An 8,623-nucleotide genomic window follows, 5' to 3' on the forward strand; every position below is an offset into this window, starting at 1 on the left:
AAACAACAACACACAGCCACCGCCGCCGCCTCCACCGGAGGTAAACTCTGCTGCTTTTCAGGAAGCAGTCTCAGCTGCAGTCACTGCAGCCTTAGCTCACATCCACAATGGAAACAACGGAGGTGGAAATGGGCAAGGAACAGGAAGCTCCAATCATGGAATTAATCAAGCGCCTACGAAAGCATGCACTTATAAAGATTTCTCTAATGCAAAACCCCAAACATTCAACGGAACTGGTGGGGTGATAAATTTGAAACGCTGGATCGAGAAGATCGAGTCAGTTTTCAAGATATGTGAATGCCCTGAAGAGAGTAAAGTAAAGTTTATGGCCTGTACGTTTGTTGATCAATCACTATCATGGTGGAATGGCCGGGTTGAGGCCTTAACACTTCCAGTTGCAAATGCCATGCCGTGGGAGGAACTCAAGGAGATGCTATTGGCTGAATACTCTCCCCATGGGGAAATACAGAAGCTGGAACAGGAGTTATGGAATCTCACGGTGCAAAGCTCAGATATTGAAGCTTATATCGCTAGGTTTAGCGAGCTGGCACTTCTATGACCTGGGATGATAACCTCGGACGGAAAGAAAATCGAACGTTTCATTTGGGGGTTAACTCCTCCAATTCAGGGGAACATGATTGCAACAAACCCTGAAACTTTCGATAGTGCAAAGCGTCTAGCTCAGAAGCTCTATGATCATGAAAACAAGAAAGGCACCAAGACTACAGAGGCAGAAGCCAAAAAGGAAGGAGGAAACAAGAAAAATGGGGAGAATAAAACAAAGGGGCGACAGAATCAGGGAACTTCCAAGAAACAGCAAACAGTAGCAGTTCACGCTGCTACCGCTCAAACCTCATCAATTCCAACTACAGCCACTACAACTGCATCAGCACCTGTGAAACCCTACGCAGGTTCCCACCCGAAGTGTGACAAGTGTAGTTTCCATCATGTCGGGGAATGCAAGGACTTCCAATGCACAAAATGCAATAGAAAACGGCACACTGCCTGATATTACAGGTCCCATCCACAACAAAACAACCCTCAATCCAACAATGTCGGGGCCAGTCGCACGTGTTATGGATGCGGAGAGGTTGAACACTTCAAGCGAAACTGCCCCAAAGCCAACAACCAGGGTACGAGCGGATCAGGCAGAGTACTAACATTGGGACAGGGTGAGGCAGTTCGAGATCTGACTATTATCACTGGTACGTTTCCCCTCAACCGCACGTATGCATACATTTTATTCGATAGTGGGGCTGAGCGGAGTTTTGTGAGTCATAAACTCAAATACCTACTAAATCAACAACCCCAAAAGCTAAGCAAAGCCGTTACGGTGAAGATGGATAATGGGAAGATTGAAACAACCAAAGACATTTACGTACGATGCACGTTAACACTAAATAACCACTCATATTCAATCGACTTAATGCCGGTTAATATTCGAAGTTTTGATGTGATAATCGATATGAACTGGTTAAGACCCCACCATGTCGGTATTATGTGCCGCGAGAAGGTCGTTCGCCTTCACTTACCCACCAACGAAACTCTAATCATTTACGGCGATAAACCTGGTGTAAATCTTCGTCTTATAAAAAAAATCATGCATTTCTAGCCCATGTGGTGGACAAACAAAGAGGGGAAAAGAACAGTAACGATATTCTGGATGTGCGCGACTTTCTAGACGTATCCCAAAAGATCTCCCGGGGATACCTCCCGAGAGACAGGTCGAATTTTGAATTGACCTGATACCTGGAGCAACATCAATTGCCAAATCACCCTATAGGTTAGCCCCTGCGGAAATGCAGGAGTTATCGAGCCAACTAAGTGAACTCCTAGACAAAGGGTTTATAAGACCAAGCTTCTCACCCTGGGGAGCTCCGGTCTTGTTTGTCAAGAAGAAGGACGGATCTTTCAGAATGTGCATTGATTATCAGGAGTTAAACAAACTCACTATTAAGAACCGATACCCTCTCCCTCGGATTGAGGATCTATTCGACCAGCTTCAAGGAGCCAGTTACTTTTCCAAAATAGATCTATGGTCCGGATATCACCAACTACGGGTCCGAGAAGAAGATATCCCCAAAACTGCCTTCCGAACCCGCTACGTATATTTCGAGTTCGTGGTAATTCCCTTCGGTCTGACAAATGTACCTGCAACATTTATGGACCTCAAGAACCGAGTTTGTCGACCATTCCTCGACAACTTTGTAATCGTCTTCATCGATGACATACTCGTTTATTCAAGAAGAAAGGAAGAGCACAGTCAACATCTAAGGCATGTCTTGGAAACTCTAATGGCGGAGAAGTTGTACGCAAAATTCTCCAAATGCGAGTTCTGGATTCGCAGGGTGGATTTCTTGGGGCACGTAGTCAGTGAGGAAGGGATACATGTGGACCCTTCTAAGATCAAGGCTATTGAGGGCTGGGCAACCCCGAAGACACTACCGGAGATCAGGCAATTCTTGGGCCTTGCTGGTTATTATAGAAGGTTCATTCAGAATTTCTCCAAAATCGCCAAGCCTCTCACCGCTCTCACCCAAAAAGGCGTACCCTTCAACTGGGATGCAAAACAAGAAGCTGCTTTCCAAACTCTGAAGCAGGCCCTCTGCAGTGCGCCGGTCTTGACTCTACCGGAGGGAACAGAAGATTTCGCAGTGTATTGCGACGCTTCCAACCTGGGTTTGGGTTGTGTGCTAATGCAGCATGGAAAGGTGATTGCTTACGCGTCCAGGCAACTGAAAACCCACGAGGTGAATTATACCACTCATGACCTCGAGTTGGGATCTATGGTCTTCGCCCTAAAAATTTGGAGGCACTACCTTTACGGTACAAAGTGCACCATCTTCACGGACCACAAAAGCCTCCAGCATATCTTGAATCCGAAAGAGCTAAACATGAGGCAGCGGCGATGGGTCGAGCTGCTAAACAACTACGAATGTGAGATCAAGTATCATCCCAGCAAGGCTAACGTGCTGGCCGACGCCTTAAGCAGGAAGGAATACTCGGGCCGCCGAGTAAAAAAACTGACGATGACCTTCCATTCCCACTTGTCTTCAGTAATCAAAGAGGCGCAGCTAGAAGCCCTGAAGCCGAAGAACACTGCAAACAAAGCTTTGTGTGGAATGGACAAGAATCTCGCAATCAAGGAGGACGGAGCACACTATCTCATGAACCGGATCTGGATCCCAAAATTTGGAGGGTTCAAAGACGTAGTCATGAATGAAGCACACAAGACACGATACTCCATCCATCCAGGTTCTGATAAGATGTACTTGGATATCAAGCAACATTATTGGTGGCCGAACATGAAAGCGGAGATTGCAACCTACGTGGGCAAGTGCCTGACTTGCGCAAAGGTTAAGGTAGAATATCAGAAGCCCTCGGGATTATTACAACAACCAGTGATACCTGAGTGGAAATGGGAACGAATAACAATGGATTTTATAACAAATTGCTTAAACCGGCTGACGCACTGGATGTCATTTAAGTGATTATCGATCGGTTGAATAAATCCGCCCATTTCCTACCAATAAAAGAAACATACAAAATGGAGAGATTAACTCGGATCTACATAAAGGAGGTGCTGAGACTTCATGGAGTGTCGATATCTATCATCTCTGGCCGAGATAGTAGATTCACCTCACGATTCTGGTAGTCACTCCAGAAAGCAATGGGGACCCAACTTGATATGCGTACTGCTTATCACCCGCAGACCGACAACCAAAGTGAGCAAACCATTCAAACACTGAAAGATATGCTCCGAGCTTGTGTGATAGATTTTGGCAAGGCATGGGATACCCACTTTCCACTAATCGAATTTTCCTACAACAACAGCTACCACACAAGCATTAAAGTCGCTCCCTTTGAGGCCTTGTACGGTCGGAAATGCAGATCACCTCTCTGTTGGGCTGAGGTGGGAGACACCCAGCTGGCAAGAGGGAAAATACCGAACAACACTCTCACCGGACCCGAGATCATCCGGGAAACAACTGAGAAAATTGTCCAAATCAGGGCATGACTCCAAGCATCTAGGGATAGACAGAAGAGCTACGCAGACAAGAGACGAAAACCGTTGGAGTTCCAAGTAGGTGATTGCGTGCTGCTAAAAGTCTCTCCGTGGAAAGGGATGATACGGTTTGGAAAGCGGGGAAAGCTAAATCCACGATACATCGGACCATTCGATATTCTTGCCAGGATCGGTCCGGTGGCCTACAAGCTGCAGTTACCCTCGGAGCTCAGCAATGTACACCCTGTTTTCCACGTGTCAAACCTCAAGAAATGCTTATCGGATGAACCCTCATTGTTCCACTCGATGAGATTGGGGTGAATGAGAATCTCCTGTTCGTTGAAGAACCAGTCGAAATCATGGATAGGGAAGTGAAGCGTACGAAGCAAAGACGCATTCCTATTGTAAAAGGACGATGGAGTGCAAAATGCGGGCCTGAGTTCACATAGGAACGCGAGGATCAAATGATGCAAAAGTACCCTCACCTCTTTTCTAGCCCTTAAGAATATCTCACGAAAGAATTTCGGGACGCAATTCCCTCTAACGGGGGATGATGTCACAACTAGCATTTTAGGGCTATAAATTCCTATCCATATACAACTAGCATCCTTTGCGTAACTATGTAACACTATGTGCAGTATAAGTTACTTTCAATACAATACGAATTTATACACCCATAATTTTGTTTCAAGTCGAAACATTCCCGTATAAGCCCAAAAATCTAATCCAATAAGTTATGTGCATTCAACTGTGGGCCTTAACTCAAACATCTCTTATTTGGCCCAAATGGGCCAATAACCTCTCAACTTGGTTCTTTTGGGCCAAGAACCCATATTTGGGCCCTAATTGGGCCAAAATTTATTATTCAGGATATGGGCCATAAGACACTTAGTGGGCCTTATTGGGCCGTAAACATTTTCTTAGATCCTTATGGGCCGCAAATCACTTTTGGAGCTTTTATTGGGCCAAATTCATTTCTTTTGGACCCATTATTGGGCCGAAATCATTTTGGGCCCAATCCAAGCCAAAAACACGTGCAAACCGAAAACACCATTTGGGCCTTGGATGTTCTCGGTTATCCTCAAGCCCAAAACTATTTCTTTCTCCCCTCTCCTAATGGGCCGATCGGTTAGCCTGTTCATTAAAAAAAGAATAAAATGAGGAATTATGCTTGTGACACCTCACCATTAACTTGCATATAAACATGCAAAATCTACAACATGTATATGTTGGGTTTTGAGCATTCTAACACTCCTAAGGTGTACATGCAACCCTAGAAACCTTGGATCTATGTTTTACTAAGATACATGCAAAATTGATTTTCCAAGGTTCTTAACCTATCTAGCATAGCATGGGGAACTTTTAAACATAAATGCTAGAAGAAGAACATACCTTTTGTAGTTTGGATTCCTTGAGAACCTTATGAGCCTAGCACCTCAAGTGTGATGCCTCAAATGTCTCACACAACACTACAACACTTGGAATAACCTTGAGAGAAGTTCACTAAGCCTCAAAATCGGATTGCCCTCTCACTTGTACAAGTAGTGCACGATTTTGCTTGCATAGGGTTCTTTATATAGTTGTGGCACAAGTAGGGTTACACCATGTAAACCCTAATTGTCATGGCTTTCCATATTCCATGATCCATGGGTTTGTAACCTCCATGGACTATCCATGGAGCACCTTATGGATTTTAACCCAATCCATACAAACCATGGATCATTAGCCCACTATACAAGAATAGATGATTTACACAATCAACCCCATATATTTAATTAGTCTCTTTTTGATCACTTAATTAATTCCAAATTAATCCTTTGATCAATATTAATTAAATAATATTAGAACTTATAATATATTAATAAACCTTAAGTGTCCTTTCTCTCAATTTGGTCTATCCAAGTATTGCAATGCCATGCAACCCAAATGGACCATGCTAATCATGTCAAGTACATTCCAGAAACAGTTATGAACCTAGACACCTAATCCAACAGTCTCCCACTTCGATAAGTCTAATAACTATAACTGCAAGAATGACTTCAGGAACCGATCAGTAATCGTAGCTCTTTCAAGGTCTCGCGGAACTAAGATGATGATGATACGCCATTTAAGATAAGTGATCATATAATCCTTTATTCTAGATATCAGCCGGACAAATACATGGAACAATGTCTTACTTATTGTCCAGCAGTTTGCTTCCCGATTTCCGATTTGTTTGACATAGAACTTAATTGAACACATCAACTTAGTTCTGACCGGGCCCGGTACATGGGTCAACACAAAATCATCGAGGGGCCCAGATATCGCTTCTAATCCAAGAAGTAACAGATAAAATTCGACTCATATGCTTGTTCTACTACTTGTTGAATTATACACAAAGGCACGTTTTATAACATCGAGTTACCAATGTGTTTTCGTACAATCAATGTAGAACCAACTCATAGGCAACAAGTCATATATCTAGGTTTGAAGACTTATATGATATTACCGTCTCGCGATCACTCGAGATAAATTCCATGAAGTGATACCAGCGAGCGTGGGTTGAATCCAATACTCAGAACTTATGAGCACTCATGAATGTTGCAGCAACTCTTGCTATACCCCATACATTGGACATCTACAATCCAGCTTCATGACAGTCTTCATTCATATTTACTTCCAACATATGACTGATTGTGGATGGTTTGAATAACTTAGTCATTCGGGAAGAATGACCTAGTTATTCTGGAAGTCAAAACATGCAAAGTGAAACACAAGAATAATCGAATCAACTATGGTCTAAGAAATTATGAATATAAATAAAACATCTTTTATTTATCACCATATTGATTACACATTATCCATTGCATACTATTTCAAACTATCAACTTTATACTTGAATTAAAACAATAGTTGTCCCATGCTCCAAGCATGTACACTATGGTTTTTTTTTCTAAACACTAGTCATGTCATACACCAAGTATGCATACTATGGTTTTCCAAACATTAGTTATGCCATACACCAAGTATTCAAACTAAGTTTGTCTATGATCTTTACTTTGTGAAGTAGATCGATTGAACATAATTCCAATGATTCTCATTTCACAATCCCAAATCCTTATCGTAAATGTAAGAATTCCAAGTTCCTACCATTTACTGAAATCTGTTAGATTCTAAACTTATATGCATTGATTCTCTTGTAATGATTATGCACACTAGTCACAAAGACTTGTCAACAAACATTACAGAGTATTCCAACGGAGATCACTCCATGGAAAACGAAGTCTCAAATTCAAAGTACATTCCTTTGAACATCCTTAATGCATTCAGTTTCCTAATCTTACACATATTTAATGAATAACTTCCACCTACGGGAATATTTCCATATTCCCATTTTGACTATCACTCCTGAACAAGAGTTGCCTCTATTCAGAATATGTCAATATGGTCCTTCCAAAATTAACATTATACTTCCAACTATCCCTGAGCAACCAATCTTTGGTGAACCTTAGATTGTCCTCAACAATTGCTTAATCACATTAGTCATATCTAGTACTAGTACTTTTCCCTCTTAATGCTCTGGGCATTTGGAAAAATTTAGAACATATGGATATTATAGCACATGCAATCGATCCTATATCTGAAGTATATGGGACATGATTCATGATCTCTCACATAAAGACATGATATTGGACCAGTCTTTTGCTATAATATTTCTATTTCTATTTGCCAAGTTCTCATAATTCAGATTATGAAAAGGGATGCCGTAATCATATTCGAATTTTAGAACGCAAATAATGGACCCATATATAGAATTTCTTTATGTTGAGCCATTCCAACATAAAATTCATATATATGTCCTTGACTAAAGGTGATTAAAACCTCAATCTAATCTTTTAGAATTGAAATGAAGTATAATTTCCTCTCCCTTAATTATAGCAAAACAACTTTTTCCCAATTGAAACCTTTTGTTTTCTATAATTAACATTGCTAACTTACAACACTTATTATAATTATCATGCTCCCACTTGCATGATGATTATTAGCATAACACTTATGCTCCCACTAGCTTTGACATGTACTCAGAAATCAGTTGGACTTCTAGAAATCAATACTATATTGACCTTCTTACCAAAGTTCATATTTCTAATACGAGATGCTTTGATAAAACCTTATCAAAATCATACACCTTTCCTTAGATACCACACATGTGTGTCTAAACAATTTCAGAACTATGAAAAGGGATGCCATAATCATATTCTCAATTGTTAAGACCTTTGTCATTTCTCACAAGTCCATGTTAGTGTGCCGGTTAACCACACATGCTTTACTAACGACTTTGAGAATGCAAATATCACAATTGCTATCTACTTAAAATCTACGTAGTGAAAGTGTTTCCTCACCATTGTTTTCATGAATCGGAGAGAAACCTTATGACACTTAGATTTTATGGTGTATGTGTTCCTAACCATGTGAATTTGTCAAAACCATAATCACCAGACAAGCTTAGTGACAAATCCAAACTCATATGGTTTGAACTTGTGCAGTCTCAACTTCTTGCCACCTGGCAGCACAAGGGCCTGCCATTGCTTCCAAGTTGTAATGCAACCAATTGAGAATTCTCAGAACTCATATGCA

This window comes from Lactuca virosa, chromosome 3, assembly GCF_052849685.1.
Source record: "Lactuca virosa cultivar CGN04683 chromosome 3, Lactuca_virosa_CGN04683_v6, whole genome shotgun sequence".
Taxonomy (NCBI): domain Eukaryota; kingdom Viridiplantae; phylum Streptophyta; class Magnoliopsida; order Asterales; family Asteraceae; genus Lactuca; species Lactuca virosa.